This window comes from Hesperophylax consimilis, chromosome 27 (genome assembly GCF_061612785.1).
Source record: "Hesperophylax consimilis isolate HC1 chromosome 27, BYU_Hcon_1.0, whole genome shotgun sequence".
Lineage (NCBI taxonomy): Eukaryota > Metazoa > Arthropoda > Insecta > Trichoptera > Limnephilidae > Hesperophylax > Hesperophylax consimilis.
This window is the reverse complement of record NC_142862.1, coordinates 28,225,432-28,237,355: the sequence shown is the minus strand read 5'-3', so window position 1 is coordinate 28,237,355 and position 11,924 is coordinate 28,225,432.

Genomic DNA, 11,924 nt, shown 5'->3' with positions numbered 1-11,924 from the left:
ATCAAGAAATTTCATAAATATTTAATTGGTCGTCATTTTACTATATATACTGATCATGCTCCATTGTTGTCTTTATTTGCCGAAGATAAAAAAGTCCCCGTTTTAGCTGCATCACGTCTCATAAGATGGTCTATAATATTGTCCGGGTACAATTATAAATTAGTTTTTAAAAATGGACTGAAAATTCCTCAAGCTGATGTGATGTCACGTTTGCCAAGTGAACAACAATTTAATGTAGAGGAATGTAATTTTGTATACATGTCAACACCCTTAATTCCATTTTCAGAAGTTGAAAGTCATTCTGAAAAAGATGAAATGTTATCTAAAGTCATTAAGTATGTTTCAATCTGTTGGATTGAAAACTTGTCAAGTCCAGAAATTAAAAAATATTTCAAGTTCAGAAATTTACTGTCGGTCAAGGGAAAATGTCTTTTATTTGGTGACAGAATTGTAATACCAGAATCTCTTAAGTCTAAAGTCTTAAATTTAATACATTATGGTCATCTTGGTATAGTCAGATCAAAAATTCTTGCTCGTTCTTATGTTTGGTGGTTAGGTATGAATCAAGATATTGAAGATATTATTTCTAGATGTGAAATGTGTCAGTCGGTACAAAAAGCTAACAAAAATGTGCGTCATAATTGGCCTATTGCTGAAAGTCCATGGGAAAGAGTCCATTTGGATTTTTTTGACTTAAAAGGTTCCAAATACTTGTTAGTTTGTGATTCATATTCAAAGTGGATAGAATGTTTTTAAATGAAAAATACTAAATATTCGGATTTGTTATCAAAATTAAGTGAAGTTTTTTCCAGATTTGCGTTTCCGAAAACTATTGTTTGTGATAACGGTCCTCCATTTTCATGTAAAGAATTTTCTATTTTTTGTAAAGAAAAATCTATTAAATTATTATTTTCTCCACCATATAATCCCGAGTCAAATGGATTAGCAGAACGATCTGTTCAAACATTCAAAAAGATTTTAATTAAATTTATGTTTTCAAAAAATTCTAAATTTTTGTCACCAGCTCAACGTCTAATAGATTGTTTGTATACTTATCGTTCCACCCCTACTTCTGTCACGGGTTTGTCTCCTATGGCTAAAATATTTTCGTATGAGCCACGTACACCTCTTCATGTTTTGACAGAAGAAAATAATGTAAATAAAAGTAAGCAATCAAGTAAAAATGCATTGACAGAGTATGAGGAAAATGATAATGTTGCTAAGATATGGTTAAACCGGAATCGAACCAGGTAATTAGTTGGCTAAGCTCAGATAAAGGGTAGGCAGATGAAACTCGTGTACTATCAGGGGTAGGCAGTTCCTTTGGTCATCAGCTCGTCCATCGGTTAGGAGGTCGGACAGGTTTACACACAATAATAACACATGATTAGAAAGGCACAAGGTATATTAATCATCTCGAGAAATACAGGGGTGACATAGATCTTCCTACTCTCTCCTCTAAATTGACGACGACCGGATGAAGCGCAGATTCTACATGAAGTTACCAGAATTGAACACAAGAAAGGGGATAGGTTGAAAGCTTACGATTCGCCTTGAGATGTGGTACATCATGTTGACCCAGGTTTCCCGCGCTTAAAAGCAGCGGTACTGTTGGTGTGGTAATATGCACTCGGGATTTTACACGAGAACGGGACTCCATTGAGTTTAGTTCGAACCGAGATAATAAACATGATTGGAAGTTTGATGGCGATACATTTAGTTAGAATACTGGAACGAGATCGCGTTCGTTATTGCGTAATTATGCAAGTCATGCCCGCGAGTAGATTTGCCATTGCGAGCGACCGTGTTGTTTTAACCAAGGTCGGTTCTGCACTGACGAAGCGTGCTTAGGGCCGCCCGTGTTGACCGCGAGCAGCCTGGGTGGTCCAAGTCGATCACGTATTTCGACCATCTGGCCGCGTGTGTCGCAACTAGTGAGGGGAAGTTGGGGCAACTATGCCCTATTCAACTTCATAGGGAGACTGTATTACGTAACAATGTATTGGTATACTTAAGACATTTGAAAGGTCCTATGAAATGGGTTCAGGGAACTATTAAGTTAAAATTAAGTTCATGGGTGTATTTAATTCTTTTAATCGGAGGAGAGGTAAAAAAGGTCCATGTTAACCAAATAAATAAAAAGTTGCATAAAGTTAAAATCAAATTATGAAAATCCCGATAAATGGTATGACTTGGGAAGTCAAGAAAATAAAAATGATAGTGAGCCTTTACCCAGCACTAGTGGGAAAACTGATGTAGTAACTAGGGCTGGCAGATTGGTGAAACCTCCTGTCAGATTTAGTCATAGTGATTATGTTTAAGTTTTATTTGGTATTGTAAATTGTTTGAAAATAAAAAATAAATAAAGGAGGAAAGGATGTTATGTATGGCCATGTTGGCAGTCCTGATGCGTCACGTGGGAGATTAGAACAAGCGTGCGAGTGTCAATAAACGTCACAGGTCTGAGTCAACAGTCTTTTAATTTTAATAATCCCCGATATAATAGGGTAATGATATTGCGGATGCCTTGGCAAAACAAGGAGCGTCCAACCCTGTTGTTACCCTCGTAAACCACATTCCCCTATCTGACATATTTCCATCATCAAAGATAGATCCCGCAATGTTTGGTCGGAGTATTGGCACATTGCTAGTTAATCCAAGGGAGCCTGCTATGCCTCAATACAAAGGACTATTCCATCAAAACCGTGGTTTCAGCAATTCCCTCATTTATCCAAAAAATAAATTTCTTCACTTATTCGAATTATGATCGGACATTGTTCCGTTCCTTCCCATCTTTTTAAAATTCACGTCCTTGACTCCCCAGATTGTACATTCTGTGGTATAGAAGTGAGAACTTTAGATCACATATTTTTTGGTTGTCCGTCTCTAAACAAATATCCTCTCTTCTATCAAGCCTTATCTAAAATTGCCTCCCCTCCATTCAACATCTCATCTCTTCTAAGTGTGAACTCGACTCCAATTTTCATTATAATTTTGAAATTTGCCTATTTAAATAAAATTAATATTTAAATTCACCTTTCATTTCTCAATAATTTTAAATGACGGCCAAGAACACCCTTGAAGGGTGAAAGCCAGAAATATTGGAAAAAAATGTACCATCTATCGAGGAATTGTATAAAAGAATAACCGTATACAAAAATTATAAATAATATTTCATCAATAAAATTCACCCATTAGATAGCATAAACAATACATTCAAAACGAATGGCCCAATAGATTAGTCACCGAACCTCGGAAGTGTGCAGTCGTGTTTACCAGTGCTCTGTGTTTGACGGCTTACTGACGGCGGCGCGGCGTACAGATAAGATTTATTTATTGTTACCTTTTCGTATTCATTATTTTTGTTTGTGTTATTGGTTTGCGACGAAGTTGCGTATATTATTTCTATCATTTATTATTTCTAAAATCTGATAATATTAATACTCCAGCGTCTGGACGGTGTAGGCCCTCTGATTGGTCAAATTTAAATTGTCTGTTTCGGTTAAATTCCGCTAACTTGAAAGTTAAGACACGATTTCATACTAAAATAGGATCGCCTCATAATAATACGAGATTTCTTCAAAAGCAACGTTTCTGCTCATATAATTTTTGGATAATATCGAAGAAAATATGTTTTAGAAAGTTCATAATCCATTGGATTAATTACATTACAATGAAAATTATCCACAGTTACGTGATTATGCTTGACGTTTATAAAAAAAATCACGCGTCCCTTCAATGGCCGATACGCATGGCTATAGATGGCCGACAGAGAGCGCACCTCTGGCGGTTTAAAAACGAACCAAATGAATGGCGCGAATATTTAAATATGCAGCTCACAATATTTGACTACTTACGATTAACAAGCGTTTACTAAGAAGATTTCTTCTGGAAGCTTATCACTTTGTAATGGCATTTTTCATTATTATTTATATTTTTTTTGTTTATTAATTATAACTGATTTTATATTGACATGTTTTCTAATTTCTAAAATTTCAAAATTATTTATTTGCGGTGCTTTATATCCTGAGTGAAGTATTTTAAGACCTGATTTTTTTTTATCGAAAGTGTGATCATTATTCAAAAGATGATTTGCAAACTCAGATTCACTATTTCAAAGACCGTTTGAAGAGAATATGTTTAATTTTTTTTATTTAGTATTTCAACTATCAATTTATTAGAATAACCGTAATTAAATGCTATTTGTCTTATGAATATATTGTTTTATGGTTACATGCTATTTGTTTTTTTCAGGTCTTAAAATACTTCACTATAAATAATTTTGAAATTTTAGAAATGAGGAAACATGTTAATATAAAAGCAGATATAATTAACAAGAATTTTTTTATAAACTCTCTTTTAAATATTTTCCCACTCAACTGGTCTTTCCCGTCTAACGATATTGTAATTCCTAATTATTATAAACCCAGCCTACTGTTACCCCTCCCCCTCCTTCCACTTCTTCTTTCCCAATTGCAATCTATATTTAATTTTTGACTTGGGTGTATACACAATAAAATGTAAACATTATATTTTTTCATTTATTGGACAATTTGCATAGCGCCGCTTTTGTGAGATATCACCTCAGGGGCGCTATATTGTAATAATCTACCTTTATATATAAATTTTTACTCTCCTGATGATGTTGTATATATAATCTAACTTTAAACTTTATTAGATACAGTAAAAGTTGTAGGTAAAGAATTACCACCAGTTGGAGTAAAATTAACACCTTTTAATTAAACCGACTGTTAATCTCATCGCACAATTCCCCTCCTTTTATTCATAAACACTGGTACAATTAATAAATATGTAATAATCTATTATTTAAGTCAACTTTTTTATAACTATCTTTAATGGTGACAAACTAAACGATATTGATTCAACTTATAGACATTGACGGTTGTAACACATATTTAAGCACTGCAAGTCTCCTATGAGCTAATTATATTAGGTACCTAAGATAACAGTTAATATCAGTTGTAGACATGTAGTCAATAATAGTGTTTCATTTGAAATAATCCATCACAAATACGTAAAATTTCATTTATTCAAACAACTGTCATTCTTATTATGCGTAAATTTAGCATGTAATTATTAATTAACTCCTTCCTGTTCCGTGTTTTAACAATATATATACTCACCCTCTCTATGTGAATGTCCTAATATCTATCTATTAAATGTAACTGTTGTTAATATCACTTAAAATGGGCGAAGCCCAATAAAGTGCCGCCCGCAGGGCCTAGCAGAAAAAAACCCGCGGAGCGGGTTTTTAACTGCTAGTAATAATTATTGTTTAATTTTTTTTTTAATTTGTTGAAATGGATGAAGATGAAAATCGACCTCCGGACCCTGAGCCCATTTCTAATATTGTAGACGACTACGATTCTGATGATACTTAGACTTCTGTAACCATTCCTTCCCGAAAACGTCGACCTCCGCTTTGCCTTAATGTACCTCCTAAAATTAAATCTCTTTCACAATCAAACGTAGCCCCAATCTCTCATGGAAGTTATAATGATACCATTCCTCCAGAAGCAAAAGCCGTTGAGCTTATGTATTCTATTTCATCTTCAGCTCCATTTATTGTCAATGTCCAAAGGACTGAACAGGGGAAAATAATTCATCCCCTGGATTTTGGTAAATTTATTTTTAGCTCAAAACTCAATAACCTCGGTATTATAAATGGATCAATAAAACCGGAAGGTCGATACAAACTATCCATAGAATTTAAATCAGCCACATTAGCTAATGATTTTGTTAAAAAAATAGGTTCTCTTTCAAATAATAAATTTAAATCTTTCATTCCTACTTTCAATTTAACCAGAATGGGCAGAGTAAGAGGTATCCCAACCGATCTATCAGAAACAGAAATAGAAGACGCTCTTAATGACTCTCAATTAACTCCAAAAGTTTTAAAAGCACGTCGTTTGAATTTCAAGGATACTTCCACCGGCACCACTATATGGAAACCTTCCCAATCCGTTGTTATTACTTTCGAAGGTCAAACATTACCATCCCGTGTATTTATTTATTATAACGCTCTTCCCGTTGAAGTATACAGATTCCCGACTATCCAATGTTTCAACTGTTGCCGTTTTGGCCATTCAAAACCTATTTGTCGTTCCCCTCCTCGTTGCTTTCATTGCGGAGAGGATCATCCCTTTGAACAGTGTCAAAATACAACGAATAACCCTATTTGTATTAATTGTAAGGGCAACCATACTGCTGTTAGTGTGGCCTGTCCAGAGTTATCTAGACAGAGAAATATCAAACAGTCAATGGCTGTAGACAACATTTCCTACTTTCAGGCCTCTAAATTATTCCCTCTTACAAAAAAATCTTTTGCAGAGATAACGTCTAACGCTTCGCTCTTTCATTTTTCTTCCCCTAAATCCCCTCTATCATCTTCCCACAAAGAAACAATTTTCAAACCGATAAAATCTAATCCAAAATTTATTCCTTCTTTCGATAAAAAACTACATAATGAACTTTTACTTAACCCGAATGGGAATAATAAATCCCAGGCTCCCAATGGGACTGCCTTAAAAAACTGTTCCACTTCCGATATCTTCCCTAAAGTCACGATTGAAAATTCTTCTTTTATTCAAACTTTAATTACCTTATTAATTACGATCCTTTCAAATAACAATAAAGTACCGTCCAACGCTGCCGATTATATGAAATCTTTACTCTCTAGCCTTCCCGATGTATCCGGAACTGAGCAAAATACTTCAATGGAATAGTAGAAGTCTATTCGCCAACAAAATTGATCTTGTACAGTTACTTGATGAACATAATATTTCAGTTGCCGCCATCTCCGAAACGTGGTTAAAACCCTCATACCAATTTAAGATTCCTGGATATCATTGTCTAAGACATGATAGACTGGATGGCAAAGGTGGCACTGCTCTTATTATACATAATTCTATCCCTTTTAAACAAATTATTTTCCACACTCTCTCCAATAATTTTCAGATTGTAGCTGCAATTATATCTGATATTACATTACTATCAATATATATCCCTCCCTCTACAATTTTTGTTGAAAACGAATGGTCAACATTTATATCCCAGATTCGTCCCCCGTATATGATACTTGGGGACTTCAATGCTCATTCTCCTTCTTGGGGCAGTGAGTTAACAAACCGTTCTGGCCATAATCTATTAGATTTTATGGATACCTTTAATTTATGTATACTAAATGACGGATCTCCAACTCGTTTCACTGCCCCTTAACATCGGAAAAGTGCAGTCGATTTATCTCTTTGCTCATCTTCGGTGATTCCCATATGTTCTTGGAACATTCTTAAAGATCCCCTTTCCAGTGACCATTTTCCTATAATAATTACCTTCCAACATCTATCTTCCACGCATTCCTTTTCGATAAACAATAGTTTTAAATTTAAAACGAAAGACGCGAATCGGAGAAATTTTTCTTCAGAATTAGACTCCATTGTTCAAGCATCTAAGTCTTCCCTTGTCAACACTAGTTTACAATGTGAATTATTTCTTAACATGATAAAAAAAGCTGTAGAAAAAACACTTAAAAAACGTAATGTTAACATTAAGATAAAACATTCCACCCCATGGTGGGATGAAGAATGCACTAGTGTCGTTAAATCCAGAAGAGAAGCAATTTCCATTTTCCGTAAATGTATGTCTTTCGAAAATTACCTTTCTGTGAAACGCGCCCAGGCCGAAGCGAAACGCGTTTTGGAAAACAAAAAGCGGTCTGGATGGCGAAAATTCTGTGAACGCTTGTCTCCTGAATCTCCCCAGTCATCCGTATGGTCCAATTTAAAAAAATTCGGTTCGTCATATACTCCGCAGCGTTTTAAACATATTCCAGAAGAAATTATTATAGGTTTTGCTGATAAGATAGCTCCTCCGTCAGTTGCCAGATTTGAGGAAATGCCTTCCTTTATTTCTTATCCATCTCACTCTAGCTGGCTGGACTCTCCTTTCTCAGTAAGTGAATTAAATCGAGTAATCAATTCCCTTCCGGACTCTTCTCCTGGCCCTGATGGAATCTTATATATTTTCATTAAAGCATTCTCAGACATGTCGGTTGAATATTTTTTATCCCTAATTAATTACATGTTCGAAACGGGATTTATTCCGGAAGTCTGGAAAGTTCAAAAAATCCTTCCAATTTTAAAACCAGGCAAAAATCCATCTGAAATCTCATCCTATCGTCCTATTGCTCTTTCGTCTTGTTTAATGAAAGTAGCAGAACACTTGATAAAGAACAGATTGGAATGGTTTGTTGAAAATCACAGAATTATCTCTCCTAATCAATATGGCTTCCGGAAAAAGAAATCAACCATGGATAATTTAAGTGTGTTAACAACAGATATCCGTATATCTCAGTCCCTTAATTCTTGCACTCTGGCCACATTTCTTCCCCCTTCCGTCCTGCCTCCGGTGACCTGAGGCTCACTTCATTCCCTAGGGTCTTTGGGAGTATCTCCCCCCCCCCCCCCCTCCCCCCATTTACATTTCTTCGAGGGTACTCTCGGAAAACTGGCTAAGGGACGCGGGTGCTTGGGATCGTTGTGGCCAGGCCGCTTGCCACGCTCATTCTTGCCGGGACCGCCCCGTGATAGTGGGGTAAACTGCCCTCGATACGCGGCTTGTATATTTTTATGTTTCAATCATACTTCCACTTATAAAATTTGTGCTCCTTATTTATTATTTAATTTTAGATGCCAAACCACCAGGCGAACACATTTCATATGTGTTCTTATTTTGTGTTACTATTAATGTAAGTATGCATACATTATTTCGTACTAACAATCATGCATGCAGGGACATTGGAGGGTCTAGATTCGTTTAAAAATAAATGTAGCTTCTTTTTACAAAAAAAAAATTAGAGTCCTGACGTGTGCGGCTAAGGAGGTTAAACAATCAGTTTCCTCACACAGCCGTCGGGAAAGGGTGGGTCCCCTCCAATGGCCACATTTCTTGATCTGTCGTCAGCTTACGACGATGTATTAATTAAAATTTTGAAAGAAAAATTAATTAAAATAAAAATTCCCTTTAAACTAGTTCAATTTATTATTAATTTACTAACAGACAGATCCATTATTATCCACTTTTCCTCAAAAACGATAAATCGCAAACTATGGAAGGGGTTACCTCAGGGGTCCGTAATCAGTCCATTATTATTTAATATATATAAGTGATTTAGACAGTGTAATTCCTTCATCTATCAAGCGACTTTATTTTGCTGATGATTTCCTTATATATTTATCACACAAAAATCCATCGCGCGCTGCGAAGGAATCGAATTTGGCTTTACATAATATTAAAGTTTGGTTGTTGACAAATGGGATGAATTTAGCTACGTCTAAAACCAAAGTAGTGGCTTTTACGCGCAAAAGAAAAATACCCCCCTTTTCTGTCTGCTTTGATAATGTCCCTCTTCAAATCGTTAAGCAAATTAAATTTCTTGGACTACTTTTGGATCATAAACTTTCCTGGCTCCCGCATATTCAGAACATTTCGGATAAGTGTGAAAAGGGGCTAAATATTATGCGAGCTGTTTCCAGAGTGTGGTGGGGATCTCATCCTACTACTCTTAAATTAATGTATGGTGCTCTAGTGCGAAGCCATTTGGATTATGGAACATTTATTTTCGATCCTCTTCCTAAATATTTGGACAAAAAACTTGAAAGAATTCAGTCCAAAGCGCTCAGAATAATTATTGGAGCGATGAAATCTTCTCCAATTAATTCTCTCCAGGTAGAATGTGTTGATCCCCCCTTAATTTTAAGGAGACAATTCCTGGCTGATAAATATATTTTTAAATCTTTTTCTATATCGCGTCACCCTTTAGAACAAAGCCTTGATTATTTGTTCAATAACTTAAACAACGAAAAAAGATCGACAGATAAAAATTGACTTCCTCTCCTTCTAAAAAGTTTTCTTTCATTCAAATCTCTGTCTTCTTCCCTCCAAAATCTACAAAAAGATCCTATCCTTCCTATTTTCACCATCCCATTTGATTCTATCAATTATATCCCCAACGTTATAACTTCAGACTTCCGAACTGATATTTTAACCTCATCTAATCAAAATGTTGAGGAAAAATTTAAAAACATTACATCTTCTAAGTTTCCATAATTTTCACTCATTTACACAGATTGTTCTAAGTCTGATAAAAAAGATTGTGGAGCTGTGGTACACATTCCCGAATTCGATTTAGATGTCTTATAAATTGCCTAAAGAAATTTATATATTTACTGCAGAATGCTTCGCAATTGAACAAGCTTTGAGTCAAATCCAGCTTTTCAATATTCGACGAGCCTTACTGTGCACTGACTCACTAAGCGCAGTGTTGAAAATTTCCTCAAATATCCATAAACCAGAAGACTATATTATTTATAATATCAGAAACACCCTTAAATCTTTAAATGAATTAAATTTCGAGACAATATTGGTTTGGGTCCCTGGCCATTTAGGAATTGAGGGTAACGAGAAAGCCGATTCCCTAGCTAAACTTGGAACAATTTCTGGCTCTAATCCTTTAGATTTTAGAATTCCTATCTCTGAGTTCATCCCGATTCTTAAATCCAACATGATTCGCTCCTGGGAAGAAAATTGGACTCATACGAAAACCCGAACTGGTGCTTTTTATGCTGGAATACAAAATCATATTCCAAGTAAACCTTGGTTCCACGGCAAGAAAAAATCCAAAAGATTTATATCCTGTATCTCGAGAATGAGAATTGGTCATTGCTCCATTGCATCCCATTTGTTTAAAATCCGGGTCCTAGATAGTCCACTCTGCCAGTGCGGCATGGAAAATGAGACTCTTGATCACGTTTTCTTTCATTGTAAAAATCATTCATCTTTCAAAGACATTTATCGTTTACTTATAAAAATCACCCACCAATCTCCCCTTAGTATTCCTTATTTACTTTCTCTCAACAATTTTCGCATTTTCTCAGTTCTATACAAGTTCATAGACTTGAATGACTTCAATATTTGAGATTTCCCATTCCCGTATAGATTTCCCATAAAATTATAACCATCTCCCTTAACTTTAACGGCACATAGCACTCTCTTTAGGGTGAATTGCCTAATACAAAAAAAAAAAAAAATGGCCCAATAGCCATCCCAATGCTAAGAACGACCACGGCTCAGCACCATTACTTGTGTTTAGGAGTGAGACGGTACAATATTGTTATAAAAAAATAATTTAACAGAAACTTTGAAATATGAAAACGGAAAATATGATTTAAGATTTTCACGGCCAAAGGTATTTTTTGTTATTTTTTTAGGGTGTTATGCCGTGTTGCGCTAACTCCTTTAGCCAACGTTTCAGACAACGTTACAGTGTCCATCATCAGGGCAGATGTGTAATTGATAGTGGTGAGATGTGTGCTTTAGTACGTCTGTGCGATACCGTGTTGCCAGCTCCACTAGTCTACTAGCTGGTTTTACAGTAAAATTGATAATGGTTTTATGCCTTTAGCTTTGGTGTAGCCGTCAATTACCGGATGCCAAGAACTGTTGAGCTTAGCTTGTAGTTATTTAAATATTGCTTACACATTGCCCATCACGAGCTACTGGCTCTCACCGTATAGAGTTGATATTGTACAGTTTTGCATACTGTTATAATTTGAAATATTATAATGTATAATGTGATAAATAAATACAAATAAAATAAATATTCTTTATTTAATGTTGACAGCTGATTACCAGCAGGTAAATAGGTTTATGAAGTATAAATAATAAATGCAATGCGTAGTCCGGCTTGCGGCTTGCGGCGTGAGGTGAAAATATGATTCATTAATGAAAGTAAAACTTAATTGAATATTTTATTCATTTCTTCATCTGACACATTTTATTTTCATAATAATATAATATTAAATTCGCATATTTTTAGAAATACATACATATACACTTACTCAAAT